Raw genomic sequence first — 16,256 nt, 5'->3', positions numbered from 1 at the left:
TAAAGAAAGAGTACTTACAAGCAAGGGACTATGAGCTGATCACAGATCTCCTATTTGATTTTTTGGCAAGTCATCCTATTTCTTTTATGCTATTTACTTTGTCTGTAAAACAGGGGTAAATAATGTTTCTACTAGAATTCCACTGAAACAAGCCAATGCCCACATGCTGCCTAGCTTCTGTTACTAGGACATCTTACAGCAAACAATCAGAATTTTCTGGCGTCTCTTGTTCAACTTCAAACTATCACGAGAGCCTTGGGGGTTTCTCTCAGAATCCCCCTAACCCTGAGACAATCTAGGAGAAAATCAGTGTTTTGGAAACAATCCCAGGCCAAACCAGTGTAGGCTTGCTTCTACTGACCTGGTGGGAGCCAGCTCCTCCAGCTAAACACTAGGATGGATGCAGGGATAGGGAAATTTCCCAGATGGGAAGCTGGTGGGTGAGGGAAGCTCACATGTGCCTTTGACACAACTGGTCAGGCTTTCCCCCTTGAAATCTCCTCCTCCCTCTGCACCCAGGCTCCTGCCCACTCTGGGAGGGCTGTGTAAGGCTCTGCCTTTGGTTTCTATTCCCCTCCACAGATCTGCAATTGATTTATGGCTGGAAAAATCTCATGCACCAACTCAGTTACTATTTAATAAAGGACAGATTTCCCTCCCTGCTACACTGCTCTCTGTCACTCCTCAGCCTTCAACTCAAATTCAACACAACACAGCAATTCCTTGTCCCCCAACATGTCTCCACACCATCTATTCTCATGACTTGCAACATGATTGTCTTCCTTTCTACCAGCCTCAGCAGCTTTTTTTACTCAGTTCTTTTTTTTTCCATCATTGCATTTTGGGCAAGCTCTCTGATTCTTTCTGCATGACATCAATAGGAAACAGACTGGTCTCAGCCACTCCTTTCCTAAAACCCTCTTCTAAGCTCTCACCCTTTATTTATATTATCACACACTTTTGTTTTAGCCTTGACAAAAAAATCCACACCCACAATAATCTAGAACTTTGCTACAAACACTGTTTTTTACTATCATACTGGTCTTTTTCCGTCATGCCACTGTCTCTCCCCAGTTCAGCATATGAAACAATAGCTACATTCCTTTTGTAGCCAATCCCTTCATGGTTTGACTTCTCCCATTGTCTATCAGCATATTAATTCCTCTCTCGGCTCAGATATCATTCACCTGTTAAATTTTTACTCAAGCATTTCTGCACTTTCTCCCATGCTGCCATGACTGAAAGGAGCTGAGCATAAACAGCTCATCACCTCATCCCACTCTTGCAATCTCTGGTCTGGCTTCTCTTGTCAATTGATATACCAGGGATAATAATTTCTTCACAGTCCATGGAAATCTCAGGCACAACCATGCACCTGTGTGTTAGCTGAACTTCTAAATGTCTAGTCCCAGATGTGTAAGCAATAGCAGAAAATCTAGTGAGCCCGTGAGAGTATCATCCACAGGGGAGGAGGAAGGTACAGTAAGAAACAAGTTAGCACCACTTGCCTTGAGTGTTTCAGAGCAGGTGTGACACAGGGATTTATGATGTACACTGCATTACTGTGAGGTTTTACCTTCCTAAAGCATACACTATCCCCCACAAGCTATCAGCAAACAGAATGTAAATCTTGTTGTCACGAGTGAATAATTTATTAAATTGACACTATTACTAATAATTACAGAAGATGTGCCTGTTTTTCACTCCTGACAAACAGGAAGCCAGCCATGTTTCCCATTTCAGCAACGATACACAAGGAACAATTCAAAGTGATGCTCGTCCCTGGCTGGCACGTATTCTTTACCATTTGAAGTTTATTTGATACAAATGAGGGTCTACAGAACCCTGCTGACATGAAGTCACAAAGAGCATATACATTTATGAATACTGCATTTACTGCACTCTGTATGCGATGTTTGTTAGGTCTCGGGGCTGAAATCACAGCTCTGAATCTATCTTGAAGATGTTAAGGATGCGTTGTGAGCTTTTGCTTTCTCTCCTCCTGCCCCCCAAACAAAACAAAACATCACCACAGCCTTCATGGCTTTAATTATTAAGTTTATATTTTCTGTTTTATCTTAAATCCCATAATGGAAGCAACCAGGATTTTTTCCTATCTCCTTGTTTCTTTTTTTTTTTCTGTAATAGTACACACTCTTGATGTAGGAAGGAAATGTGAAGACAGAACAATCCAGCTGGATTAGACATTTTTGAAACCTACTGCCAGCAGTGAGCTGTCAAAGCCAGCAATCAAATGTAACCCTGGCGAAAAGAACTGGGGACTGCTGTGAGGAGATTTACTTAGAAGAAACTCTCAAATAGTGCTTTCATGTCCTGATTCTCCTCCCCTGAACCAGTTTTATACCTGCTTGTTGTCTCCCCCACCCCCTTGAAGCTACACCTGGTTTACAGTCTATGGTAGGAATACTTTCTCTATTCCAAAATTAACTATTGCATTTCTATGGCCTCAGTGCAGAACACCTTGAAAAATACTTATTGTTCTCCTCCTAGATCTTAAAATCTACGAAATGTGGGGTAGCTATTAATACAGAGATCTCTACAGTATGTCCAGGAGTAAAAAGTCTTATTACCATTTTTTTTTTCAGCTCAGAAGCTGACAAAAGAAGGATGTCACCAGAAGTCAGAAGGGTAAGAATTCACTATTCTGACCTTACTCCCACTTTTCTACAAGACCATAATTATATAAAATTTATATTCCAGCTTTTCACCAGAAAGCTGTTAATAAGCATAAGGACAACTTGGTAATAAGCACCATTAAAATTAAAAGACACAAGAAGATATTTTGCTGTGGCAATGGAAAGGAAAGCAAGACAAAGTTTAAAGAACTGACTGAAACATGAAGACAATTTAGGAAGTGAATCTGGGATACTCAAGAACAGGGTCTCAGACAACCAGCGAGGAAAAGCAAAGACCAAGACTAGGTTGACTAATTATTACAACAGCAAGATCCTTACATTACAAAAAAAGGTTTTTCTGGATTATAAGAGAAACTACTACACAACAGGAGAGTAACATCTGAATTTTGGCTACAGCTAGGCTACCAACATGCCGGAGTCTCTCTCCACTATAAAATGAAAGTAATGCTACTTAATTATTTTCTAGCAATGGCATGAAAATTATTGATTAATACAAATGTTTAAGCTTCAAGAACCCTCTGGTTCATGCAGAATCTGAAATTTAATGCAACAGTCAAGAAAAACTAGAATTACAAGAGTGTCCAATTTGTGTGACAAGCATATTCTTTCTGTTGGAGAGAAAATCACCTTTAAGACTGTAAGATGAGGAGCTACAGAAGCCACTGTAGATCCACATAGTGGAAAAACTTACAAAGAGTCAATTGAATAGTTTAGTTTCACAGTTTGTGATTTGAAAATTCAGTACCCCCTTAAATTTTAACCAGAATAGAGAATTTATAGCATACTGGCTACTTTCCCTCTTTTAAATTGATCAGGCATTACAGTTAATAACCTCCCTACACCATAGAAATAAATAAAGAATGTTGCATCTATTCTAATTTAAAAACTCTTATCATCATTAAGAACACAGTTGATTTAGTCAGAAGTTCCATCTATTATGTGCTGTAATGATTTAATAGTGCCAATTAGATCTATAGTATTCCTAGACATGGAGGAGTTGCAGCTGGAGCTCTGCCGACCAGTCAACCAATTTTCAAAGGATATTCAAAGGTCTGCACCACTCTATTCTAGATAGAAGATTAAATTGTAAAGGAAAAAAGAAGCAGGATTTCAAAACAAGTATTCCAATATGACAAATAACTCTTCTCCCTGGGCTTTGCTTTTGTAGAAAAGAGAAGTATTTCACGCTCCTATTCCATAAGTAGCTGAAAATGCTCTGCATATTTTAATAATGACATCAAATAACTTGCTAATTCAAGATACTTTAGCCAGCCATGTGTCCTAGTGAGAGACAATGCATGAGCCCTTTAAAGTATCTACAATACAGAATATGTTCCTTGATAATGTCATTAAGCCATGATGACATGTAGCAAGCAATTGCTGGCAAAGGTCAATAACCTGATCCATTTATACAACGAATGCCTGTTAAAACAGTGTTTAAAGAACAATCAAATGATTGATGACCATAAGCTCTATGTTGGCCATGATGTGCTGGGTGCACACACGGCGTGCTCTGCAAGCACTCCACGTACCTCTGCTGCTGGGGGGGAAACTGCTCTGCCAGAAAACAAACCAAAATATTTAGACAAAAATGCTGACAACAGTAATTGAGTAAATAGAGGGCTGAAGATGCATTTGTGAGCACTGAGCACTAAAAATGTGATGCTGATCTAACTGAGTAGAGCTCAGTTTGAAAATAAGGTGCTCTGGACAAAACAGTCTGCAAGCACCCTCTAAGTTCCATGTCACAGCCTGGAAAAAAACCAGAAGTGACCATCCCATAGAGCTCTATCACTGATTTCTAAAATTCTTAATTTTTAATTTAAACTGATGCATTAAAATATAGCTTGATTTCATGCACATTTCAATTGCCAGCTCAAAAGCCATTGTCAAAATTCACAGGTCCAATTTGCTGTGTTATTTAAAAAGAAGGGAGAAGGATAATTTCCAAAATATTTTTGTTGTTTTAATCTGTCAACAACCATCATTCTGTCAACAAAGTGCTGCACACTTCTTTGAATTTAATACCCTTTTCTAAACAGTAATTAACCTAACAGCTTCTTACAAGTCATTTCTCTGTCTCACCAGAAAAGCGTGGTGACCTGTGTGTTCTTCAGGACAGGAATGCTTCCCAAAATTGTCATATGGTCCCTACATGGAATAAATTCTGTCATTCTAAAGTGACCACATTTCACTTTTCACAAACAAGAGTGATCTTGAAAGTCATATATATACATATATATATGTGTGTTCATAGAAGTCATAAAATAAATATGATCCATCCAAGGCATTTGATATTCTATAACTGTAATGGTTCTGGCTTTCATGAGATAAACACGCTGGGACCACATTGTGCTGCTGAAGTGCACCCTTCAATTAAAGAGCATTTCTGCACACAAGCCAGTTCCTCATGGAGGTGTTGATTATAAGTGGCATTCATCAGAATCAATGGTATAAAAATAAGCTCCCTGCCATTTTGCTGCATCCATAAACAGGTGTGGCCTGAGCTTTATTAGGTGCCCAGACAAAATGACATGCAAGGACTGTATCTCAGCATGAGTCACAAAGCAAAATTACAGTTCCGTGCTGCACTTGTGAGACTTCTTAAAATACATTTCCCAAGTCAGGGGCAGCAGTCGGTGTTGTTGCTTAGCACAGTCAGGAACTGGATCCACCCCTTCCTGGGCCCTGAAGAACTCCTGCATCGTGGTGCAGCAGTCAGACACGATCCATGACTGTTCTTAGAGCTCCACCTTTCCTACAAAAGTGTAATTTCTGCATGGCACAGTGAGCAATGTTATACTGGAATTATATTTAAAAGCATTCATATGAAGAGTCATCGTTTCTTCCCCAGTAATCTCCTACCAGCCACAAAACCAGCTGAAAAAGGGCAGAAAACAGTTAAAGCAACAGTGAGTTACACATTGATGACTTTTCCATCTTGCCCTCAGTGCAGATGGAAGTTCAGTCTGCTCCTTAGCACACATGTGCCAAACAACTGATAAAAATGGATGCCAAGTACTCCAAACTTCTTTATATTTTGGAAACTAGCACCAACTGATCTACTAAAGGGATCTATCCTGTTTCCATCCTGTTTGGCTCTGTACTTGAAGCCTCTTCTGCCTGAATTGTTTTAACCACACATACCAGGATGGATTTTTCCCCACAAGGCTTTACAGGCACATCACAATTTTCACTCCAAGTGTCCAAAGATCTTTCAGCAAGCCAATAGTTCCCATGTCCCTCCACTGGAAATTAAGTTTTCATCTTCCTTCTTACTCTGTGAAAGAAATCAACCTATTTCCTATTTTCCATGACACAATCCCATTTCTTCCCTTCTGCTATTGTCCTCCTGCCAGGATTTTCCCACCAGCTCCTATTGTGTCCTTCTCTATCTTGTCAACCATCAGGTGAATGCCAACACTGGAGACTGATGATTTCATTCTGAACTGACAAAGTCAAAGAGTTGTCATTTACCGATCAGGAATGGAGATCTGGGAATGTTATGGCTCCTCCAAAAGTCAGAATAAATTAGTGAGACAAAGGTATATCTCCTGATTTCCAGTTTCTTAGGCTAGAACATTGGAACATTTAGCTTGTAATTTTTCCATGTTCAAGAAGTGGAAAAAAGGCATCATTCTCGGGTGCTAGAAATCTTACACTCCACATTCTTCCTCCATGTTCTTCTAAAATGTTGAAAGAAGTGGGGTTTTCTTTTTCTAGTATTCCTGGTACAGAAGTCAGTACCTTTGAATTTTGCCTCCTTGGCCAGGGAAGCAAGGCTAAGCTGGGGCCCAGAGCTGCAGGGGTAGGAGCTTAGTACAGACCACAGACCAAGAACAGCTCAGAGACTTGCAGTGAAAGCAAGCATTCTATGGGAGGATGTGTTTAGATGATTCTTAACTTCTCTCCACATTAAAGAGCACTACATTTTGTTGGGTTTGATTTCCCCCCCGCTCTTTTTGGCCTAGGGAAAAATCCACCTTCACTTTATTAATAGTGAATTCAAATGGTTTTTCTGCTGCAATTTAACAACTTTTTTTTTTTTCCCTGCACAGAGACAAGATAGTCTTCTCTCTTGAACCCTTCAACATATTTGTTCTGCATTATTTTTTCATTCGCAGTTATCCCGGAGGCTCTCAATGTTTAAATAGCTCCCTCCTTCCCATGTAAAGCTGTGCACTAATATCGATCAACTTAGGCTGGGAGTTACTATAAGGCATTTTTCAATAACCAGCCAAGCTGTTCAGAGAGTGTCTTGGATATAACCCTTAGGTAAACAGCACAATACGCAAGGAACTTTCACTCAGCAGGCACATCCTTCCAATCTCGAGGCTGGCTGCCAGTGCTGCACCAGACAAAGAACTCGATTCTGACTTTCTACTCTGCAGGTCAGAGGCCAAGTTATATTAGCTGAGGATGTCTTTATCCTTATGCACAGCATTTAAGTTTCTTATTACACTTGCATATTTAAAGATGTCACAATCATATGCCCTTCAAATAAGGGGTCAGGAAGTAAACAAGCTTTTAATGAGTATCAATTTACTTTTTAATAAAAAAATAAACACAAATAAAATTTCATTCATCTAAGAAGACTAAGGCATGGTGGCTGTGCAATAATTTTAGGTATTAATTAGGTGAAATATCTTTATCAGTGAATTAGAGTCAATAGGAACCCTTACCTGGCTGAGGGGAGAGGAAGAAGAAAATAATTTTAAGCTAAACAATTAACAATAAATCATAGGAAAAGGGTGATACATATAAACAACATGTCAAGTAGTATCCACACTCACAGAGAGATGAGTAAGCTACTCTGAATTGTTAGGTTTTCATTTAATTCATCTCTGATAGAAAATGCCAGGTTTATTCTATTTCTACATTGCCTCATTAATCAAAAATGGGAGAGAAATGTGATTGGCATGAAAGACTTAAAATCATTCATACTTTATGCCTTAAGTAGCTACATTCATTGGTTACTTCCCACAGTACTTAATTCTGAAATGAAAAACATGGGGTGTTTTATTTTCCTCTTCTTAACTGTAAAGCACCAGATTATGCTACATTGTTTTTTTAGGTCTGAGAGATCCTTAAAAGACAAGCCTGTGTAAACTAAAATGGCAAAAAAAAAGTCTGATGCAAAAATAGTCCTAGGTCATTGCTTTGCACACTAAAAGCAGTGATGTTCACACCCACCAGTGGGCGAAAGATAAACATCACAAAAGTAAATAACACTCTGAAATAGCTGGCTCCTATGAGTCCTGCAGACAGCACAAACTGTTTTGTTGTTTTAAAAAAAGATTACGCATAAGCAAATCCACATGACTTTAATGACAATTTCTGAACGTGTTTTCAGGTCAACATCTGTGCTGGGGAGCCGGGCAGAGCCCTGTGGTGCAGCTGCTCCCAGTGCCCTGCTGGCACTGCCCTCACTGCTTCCCTTTCCTGCTGGATCTGTCCATGTCCAGGCTGGCTCCTGCTGCAGCAGTGCTCCCTCGCCAAGGAGCGAGGAAGTCTGTGGTGGCAGGACACAAAAATGAAGGTGAGTGTGGCTGGGCAGCACTCAGGTCCCAAAGCCTTGGGGGTCCCCGCTTGTATTGAACTGAGGCACACACGGGGACCCTTGGAAAGCTGAGGTGCCCCACATTCAGAGCTCTCTGCACCTGACAGATGGCTGAGGAGCACAGCACTCACCTCTCCCTCTCCCCACAGAGCACCACCTTAACCATCAAGAATGAACAGGGTTGCAGCAACTCAGGAAAATTCCTGTACAATGGCAAATGCAATTCAATGCAGGTAAACGCAGGATAAAAATTGTAAGACAAAAGATTCCAAAAGAAAGCCAAGACATTAGGGGAAAGTGTTCAGAGGCATAATGATTGAAGAGAGATTTAAGTGTCCTCCTGGGTTATGAAAGTCTTAAGCTAATGGATAACTGCAGTGGGAAAATAATGCTGCACAGTGAGCTGCTTGCCTAGAGGAATAAAAAGCTAAAATTCTGGTGCTGACTGGCATACAAGACTGACTGGAAACCCTGCCTATAGTATTGCATTGCCTTTTTGCAAGTAAACTGACAAAAGAGGAAGGAGGGAGGACCATCTGAAACACAAATTCATATTTTACAGCCCACTATAGCTGGCTCTGTATCACACCAAAGCTGCAGGTCACCACCACACTGCTGCAATTTTCCATTTCTGGCCATGTTCTGTGAGAGTGCAGATGGGATTGCAAAAGAGAAGTCACAGAAAGGATCTCCACAGGGTCATTCACATGCCTTTGCTGTGAACGTATGCTACATGCTCAAGGGCAAGTAAAGTGCTGGATTCTTTCATAAAATAGATTAGGAATATTCAAAGGGCTGAAGGAAGGTGGTAGGCAGAAAGGACAAACAGATAGTGATTATAATGCACACACACAGTATAGCTTTCCTTGTTCTTAAAAACACAACAAACCAAAAAAGTCAACCAACCAAAGATGGAAATTTAGCTAAACACCTGCTTATGGCAGATCATGAATTACGGGAGGTGATGTGCGTGTTCTATGCTTTAAGGCAGTAATCAAAACAAAACAAGAAAATATCACCAATGTGTTCTCTAACCTGGGAAACATTTAAAATAATTTGCAAGATAGAAAAATCTTCCATAGTAAATACAAATTATAATGCTCAACTCTTTAAAACAGTGTTAATTCATATTATTTCAGGACATGATTATTTTAAAGCAGGTTCAAGCATAATTTTACACTTCAGAATAACTTCATCACAGCTGGGGAGCTGCAGCCAGTTTCCGCTGAGCCTGGCTTGCTTAGGCAGAGCTCTGCCTGTCTCCAGGTGCCACCTCCTCAGCACAAGGGAGGCAGGAGTCAGGAACACACAGTGGCTCAAAGTGCTGGCCCATCACCTTTACAAATAATTAGTTCAGATATGCCCTGTAGAAACTAAAGTCTTGGAGGAAGAAGTGTAGCATCTGATTTGGCACTTTATATGACACAAAATCTTTGTCATGTCCCAAGTACTGTGTAGCAAACATTGATTACAATTTCCTCTAGCCCATCTCATATTAAGATAAAAAAAGTAAGAATTTTTGAAAAGGAATGAAACCTCACACATATGCAGGATCTTTGCTAGATTTCTGTGCAACCAGAGAGGGACTTAGGGCAGAAAAGACAGTTCTAAGATCATTCCCCAAGGAAGTTTCTGAAAATCAAGATGTTGCCTTTAGTTACCAAAAATAGTTCCAAGTTCAACTGGTGCAAAATTTGAAGCTAGAAATGTGCAATCCATTTGAACAACGTTTAAATTTATTTAATTAGTTAATCAAAATAAAACCACACCCATTTGTAATTATTTAAGGCAGATCATAAGCCATAGCTCAGTACAATGCTTTGCAACAGGGATCTGAGCCCTGAATTCTCAAACTGAGTCAACCTTAAGGAGCAGGCTGTGGGCAACACAATTCCTGTGTTAAGGAATACCATCCTTACTCTTCCCACACCTTCTTTTTGGTTCATTAATCCCCTCAGGATCCCAGGGGTGACTGCAAGAACATGCCAAGGCTCCCTGCTCAGCACATCACCCCGTGCTCTGCCCGGCACATCTGTAACAGGCACAGATGTTACAGATGCTCCTGCCTTCCTTTCCCTCAGTGCTCTGGGCAGTTGCCCCCACCCTGCTAAACCACCAGGACAAACAGCTTCAGGCTGCAAGTTCTCCTCCTGGACAGAGCTTTCACGTGAGCCCACCCCAGATCTGGGCTCACCCTGGGCTCCATCCTGCCATCCCCCCGTGGGCAGTGGCTTCTGCTCACACCACCAAGGAACACCTGGCCCCAGCTGCTGGGCTGGGGGAGTATCAGGTTAGTGTTACAAAGGTTTGTCGGCAGATAATTTTAAAGAAACATGTTCTGAGAATGTTTTTACAGTCTTCACCTCTACCTGTTCCATCCTAAAATCCATTTTTCACTATCGCTTCTCCAAAAGACAAATTTTATGTTTCTTTTTTTTTTTTAAACCCACTAGAAGGAATCCCCTACTGCCTACACAATAAAGTCAGTCAGAGGCAAGATTCTTTCTCACAGATCTTATCCCTCTAAGCCATCAGACTGACTAAACCACCATCCTTTGATCAATAGGCCGCAAAGTGGGAATTTTCAAAAAAACCTTTAAGCAAAATAAAGTTGCTTCCTTATTACACACAGGCCTTACTCCCCCAAACTAGAAGAGTGGTGGGATTTCTTTTTCTTATTACTTTATTTTTATTTTTTGTTCAAAACTTGTTCAGTCTGGATGCAAGATAGATCCCATCAAGGCAGAGAAAGCACTGAGAATAAGAGAGTATTTACTACCACTGAAAATGGTGATTTCATCAAAGGCTCAGCAAAGTGGCCAACTGTGAGAAATTGTGAACCATACACTGAATTTCACCATTTGTTTACAATTAAATGTATTAAAAAAGGTGTCTAATTAACTGTCTGTAAATGTAATTGTATGCTATGTTTAATTAAAGGGATGTGAATAAAAACAGTGGTTCTACCTGCAGCATAAATGGGGACTGATTCTTTGAGCTTTATTTTAAGCTGTCTATAGTGTCAAAAAAAAAGTAGTTTTATGTATGAGACTCAGTTTGGACACTGGACTTCTGAGATCCTATTACAGCAATCACCTAGTGTTAAAAAGCCAAAACATCTTTTCAGAGACCACTGCCAGACAGAAAAGAAAATGACTCTCTAATAAAATCGGATCAATTTTCTAGCTAACCTGTCCCAAGTGGAAACAACATAAGACAGGTTCCCAGAGAGTCAGCATTAATGATGGGTCCATGCAATGAATATCATATGCTTCCCTGGACATAACAAAATTGCCTGGGGCAACTTTCATATGAAGGCTGGATTGCAAGTTGTCTGTCTTGCTTCTTTCTCCTTCCTAAGCTAGCTCCTAGGCTTTTTTTTTCCCTCCTAAAGATTTCTCACTGTGCTTAACTGTGGTACAGAGTGTGTGCTTAAACCTACAGAAAAAAAGAACTGATTTAGTGCAGCTGAGACAGGAGAGCTGGGTTCAGTTCTGTCTCTGGAGGCAAGGCACAGCCTGGCCCTGGGGAGGTCACTCTGGGCTGCTTTTACCTGATCTTCAGCAGCCCACGCTGCTGGGATCTGAGCAAACATCGACCCCACATCAGCCTGAGGTTTCACAGCCCTTCTTCCACACTGTCAGTCCCTTCTGGGCTCACGAGGCTCAGCTTCAACACCATAAAGACATTATCCATTTCCATAAACCATTATTCTGTTTTCCACATAAGGGTTTTTGGGCTGGCAGAGGATGCTCATGTGTGCCTATGAAATCTGGGATATCCAGATTTCCAGGCACCATCCAAACTGAGCTCAAACCCTAACTGAGATAACAATATCCCTGGACATAGGCATGTTGAGGATAAATTGCCAGAAGCAAATGAGACATCCCACCTAAATACTACATAGGTTAGATACATTATTTTGAAAAAAAAGCACAAGCATATTGATCTCAAAATACTTGGGGCAGGATAAAGGAGATTTTTTTGCACTAAAAAGCCCACATGTAGGATTTAAGAGCCAGGTATCACAAAATCAGCTACACTTTTGAATATGACTGCAACATGTATGAACATTTGACTAAAGCATCTATCACTTACAATATTTATATTGAGAGAGTTTAGATTGTTCAAAAGCATTTCTATCCAGCTTTTTACCTACTAAAGACAATATTTAAAGAACAATATTTAGAACAAATTTATTGTGCCTTTTTGCAACCATTTTTATTGAAGAAGTAATAGTACTCCAGTGCAGTCTCAAATCTTGACAAAACCAAACAAAATTCCCCAAAACAGTCCAAGAGACAATAACTGCTATTTCAAATGCACTTCCACTATTTGCTTCTTCAAATCTCTATTACTTTTCATGAAAGGAAACCTCTTTGCACACAAAAAGGGCTGGGCAACATTTTTTTTCTCAGTTAAGAGTACGCTGCTGACTTTTTTTAAACTAAGTTTTCATTGTAGCAATTTTAAGTTTTTTACTTTTGCAATGACCACTATCTATATCCTAAATGACCACTATCCTATCCTGATATAATTTAATTTGCAGATGAATATTCCTCCATTGCATCAGCATACTAAAAAACATGAAAAATAATATACTAGAGAAACACCAGCTGTGCTATCTTATGCAACACAAATATTTCAACCTTGAAGAAAAAAATTGCCTTTTATTTCCAAAGCATTGTCAATAGTACTACAGAAGAAAGCTAAGGTGGGCATCTATACTTGGCAGTTAATCATACACAGGTAGTAGAACTGCACTTTAAACATAAATATCACGAAAGCAAAAAATTGGTAGAGTACATCATCTGCACACCTTAATTTCTATTCATGTGACTCTAGTGGTTTAGTTACCTCAGTTTCAAATTAATACAGATTCTATACACATATGGTAGCTTAAAATATGTTTTCAACAAATAATTTTACAAGTTGGCACAAAATCCTCTGCCACCAGAAAAGCTGGTCTTGTGCTGCCTCTGGATTAGAAGAACTGGGTTTTGCTCCTTGCTCCAATGTACATCTGAGAAAGTAATTTAATGATGTCCTTCATAACATGGAGCTCATGATTTCTCTCTCTTGCCTGGTGGCATTGTTAATATTGGGAACAGGGGTTGCCTCTCGCGCTGGGTTTGTGCTGTGGGATCAGGTCACGATGCTGCAGAGGCACATAACTCCTGGTGCTGCTCACTGGACACCCACCTGCCTCCATGACCCTGACCCACCATACCTAACACACAGCAGCCTCATCTTATTAATTTTTTATTAAATACCTGCAAAGAATGGGAACTAAGTATAAGAAGCTGTTGGAGGCAGGTGCAAATTACCTTAGTGCAATTAGTCAGAAATTTAGTTTTAACAAGCAAGCATTTAAAATGCAAAAGCATTGTAAAGTCATCTGATCTCTTTCCCCAGTTGAACTTTCCACTTGACAGTGAAAGACATAGGGACGTGAAACTGAGAAAAACAGGTTAAGCTATGCTTTATTATTCTACAGCATAACAGTCCAGCCCCTGAGCAACACATCCATTAAATGCTTAAGACAATGATGGAAGCCCTGTGGATCTTTACATCTCATCTGTGCACGTTCAGTTCTAGCCTGTACAGAACAGGTAAGAAATACTACATTATTTACTCACTTCCGATTTTATTTTACTAATAGAGACCAGGAATCCAGCCAAGAGGAGGCATTGCTTTACAGATAATGCTGGGGATCACCACAAATCTGTAGAAGACACAAACTGAAAAATTCAGGTACTAATGACAAAGCACAGGGAAAGAGTGGTAATTAGAAATACATTAAAGCATGGGGCAGCAGGGGTTAATGCACTTGCCTTTCAACACCACAGTATTAATAAAACCACACAGCAGTGTAAGTTAGTTTGTACTTCTCCTGCTAACACAGCTCAAAATCTGCCTAAGGATTTGAAGGGCAAAAGGTTTCAGGACCTTCCCATGGAAGGAGCTGCAGGAGATGCTCATCCCAGCACTTCAGCACCATGCTCTGCCCCAGAACCAGATTTTGCACACACAAGAAGCAGACTGTGCCACGCTTGAAGCTCGTGCAGATGCTTGAAAACAAGCAACAGCATAACACTAATCCTGCCCAAGAATCAATGCTAACTAATGCCAGAGTCCCCTCTTCCCATGTCTGTGGAGGGCACAGAAGGAACCCCACAGCCAGGCCAGCCTGCAGCCAAGGGCTGCATTCCACATGGACAGCTTGGCTTTATTTTCCAGTTTGAGTCTGTCTCTCCCTAGGTTAGAGGGGGAGAGGAGAATGATTTAATGCTGCTCAACAGCAGCAACCCCTTTGGGCAAAGAAAGCATGGATGGGGTCCAGCCAGAGAAGGAGGGAGTCAGAAAGGTTCTGACTGTGAAGACATTCATGTGACCCAGGGCAGGGAATGATTTTACTCATCATATGAAATATGAACTAAATGAATGCCCAGCAAACTCTGGTTTGGTATTTTTTTAAAAATCTACTTCATGCATCAAATTATCTACCAAACCACCTACTTATTTGTCTTTAATGACTAGTATGAAAACAGCTATCTTTTCTTAAGTGCATTGTAAACTGAATGACCCTTCTATAAAACCCCACTGGATTTATAGTGTTAAAAGCCAAAGTCCCAGAACCATACCTCTGTTTACTTGAGAAGTATAAACCATTACCCAGAAAACAGAGAGGCCTTTTACAGAGACTGGAAAACAAATGGTTTAAAAGCATTAAGATCTACATATCTTTCCTTCCCATACATTCAAGGCCATCAATCATACATAATCCAGAACATACGAGGTGCAAAAGTGCTAAAAAGGGCCCATTAAAATACAAGTCTTTCCAGGTGTACCACCCAATCACCAGAACTGAACACAGAGCAAAACCAGCTCCCACTTATACACACAATACCATTAGAGGCAATTTATCATGTCTTCTTAAAGTGATATATAGCACGTTATGAAATTGCTCATTAACTCTCCCAGCTAAAGCCCAGCTTGCCCCCATGTACTTAAGTGACTGTAATTGGCATTTCAGAGACCTTGGCTTAGAATTCACTCCTATTCATAAAGCTCAGCTTCTATAACGAACTTTTTAACCTGCTTCTAGTAATACCAGTAAGTTCATTTTTTCTGAGTTAGTTTTGCATATTATGCAATGCAATGGTTCCTTTTCAGCCCCCAAACAGACAGTACTTCAATTAGATTTCTTCTTCCCCTTTGCCATTCTCCCTTCAAGAAGACTTATAAAAGCCTAAACCTATACAACCCATGCCTTTACTATAGATACAAAACCCCCCTTCATTAAAATACCATTTTAGTAAGTGTAGAGCCACATAAACTTTTTTTTTTTAATGGGAAAGAAAGCAATCTCATAAATATCCAAGATCATGATAGCAATCATCCTACCACACAAGTATCATTAGTCACAAAGAACTGCATTTAAAAGGCATTTCAGCACATGCTTAAACTCCAGCATATGTTTAAGTCCTGCTGCCTCCAAAGGGACTTATGTGCACGTCTGGCTAAGGGCCAAACAGCCAACTTCACATATCAGCACATGAGCAGTTTCACACCCATGCTTTGCAGGGTGAATTTCAGCCAAAGGTCTCAATAGCCTTCCCATGGGAAGACAAGTGTCACTGTCTTGTTCAGCTGGATTGGAAATGGAGACAAGGGGTTTGGCCAGCCTAGAGCCTAGCACTGTGCCAGAGCCAGGAATTAAATATTTCTGATGAAACTTTAGCAACCCAAAAGAGTTCCCTATCCATGAGACCTGTCCTGCCTCAATCAGGACTCAAGCTCTGCTATATTTGCTTTGTCTGTTCTGCTCTGGCAAGCACAGGGCTGACGCTCACAGCAGCCACAATTCTGTCCCGTAAAACAAAGTCCTTGTTGAGAGCCACGCAGTTCAGCTGCTGGACCATCCAAGGCAATGCTAATGGACTTATCCAGCTTTGTCTGCCTAAACCTACACTTGAGAGAAAACATTTCAGCACAAGTTGATATTTCCAGACTGGCTTAGAAGTCTTCATCTCTGG

The 16,256-nt window shown here is 40.3% G+C and overlaps 1 protein-coding gene and 1 long non-coding RNA gene across 5 annotated transcripts in view; both read right to left on the bottom strand.

The window, feature by feature from the left end:
• VTI1A (vesicle transport through interaction with t-SNAREs 1A) overlaps positions 1-16,256 on the bottom strand; it is a 256,745-nt gene that overhangs the window by 113,547 nt on the left and 126,942 nt on the right. The window lies entirely within an intron of this gene.
• The window catches only part of LOC135306817 (uncharacterized), a 44,301-nt gene continuing 32,843 nt past the window's right edge, over positions 4,799-16,256 (bottom strand). Inside the window, exon 3 of the long non-coding RNA XR_010367582.1 lies at positions 4,799-4,808. This is a non-coding gene — a long non-coding RNA (uncharacterized LOC135306817). The remainder of the gene's footprint in view (positions 4,809-16,256) is intronic.

The sequence above is a fragment of the Passer domesticus genome, chromosome 8 (genome assembly GCF_036417665.1).
Source record: "Passer domesticus isolate bPasDom1 chromosome 8, bPasDom1.hap1, whole genome shotgun sequence".
Lineage (NCBI taxonomy): Eukaryota > Metazoa > Chordata > Aves > Passeriformes > Passeridae > Passer > Passer domesticus.
Note: the sequence above shows the minus strand (reverse complement) of the source record. Positions and strands in the feature narration are given on the sequence as shown.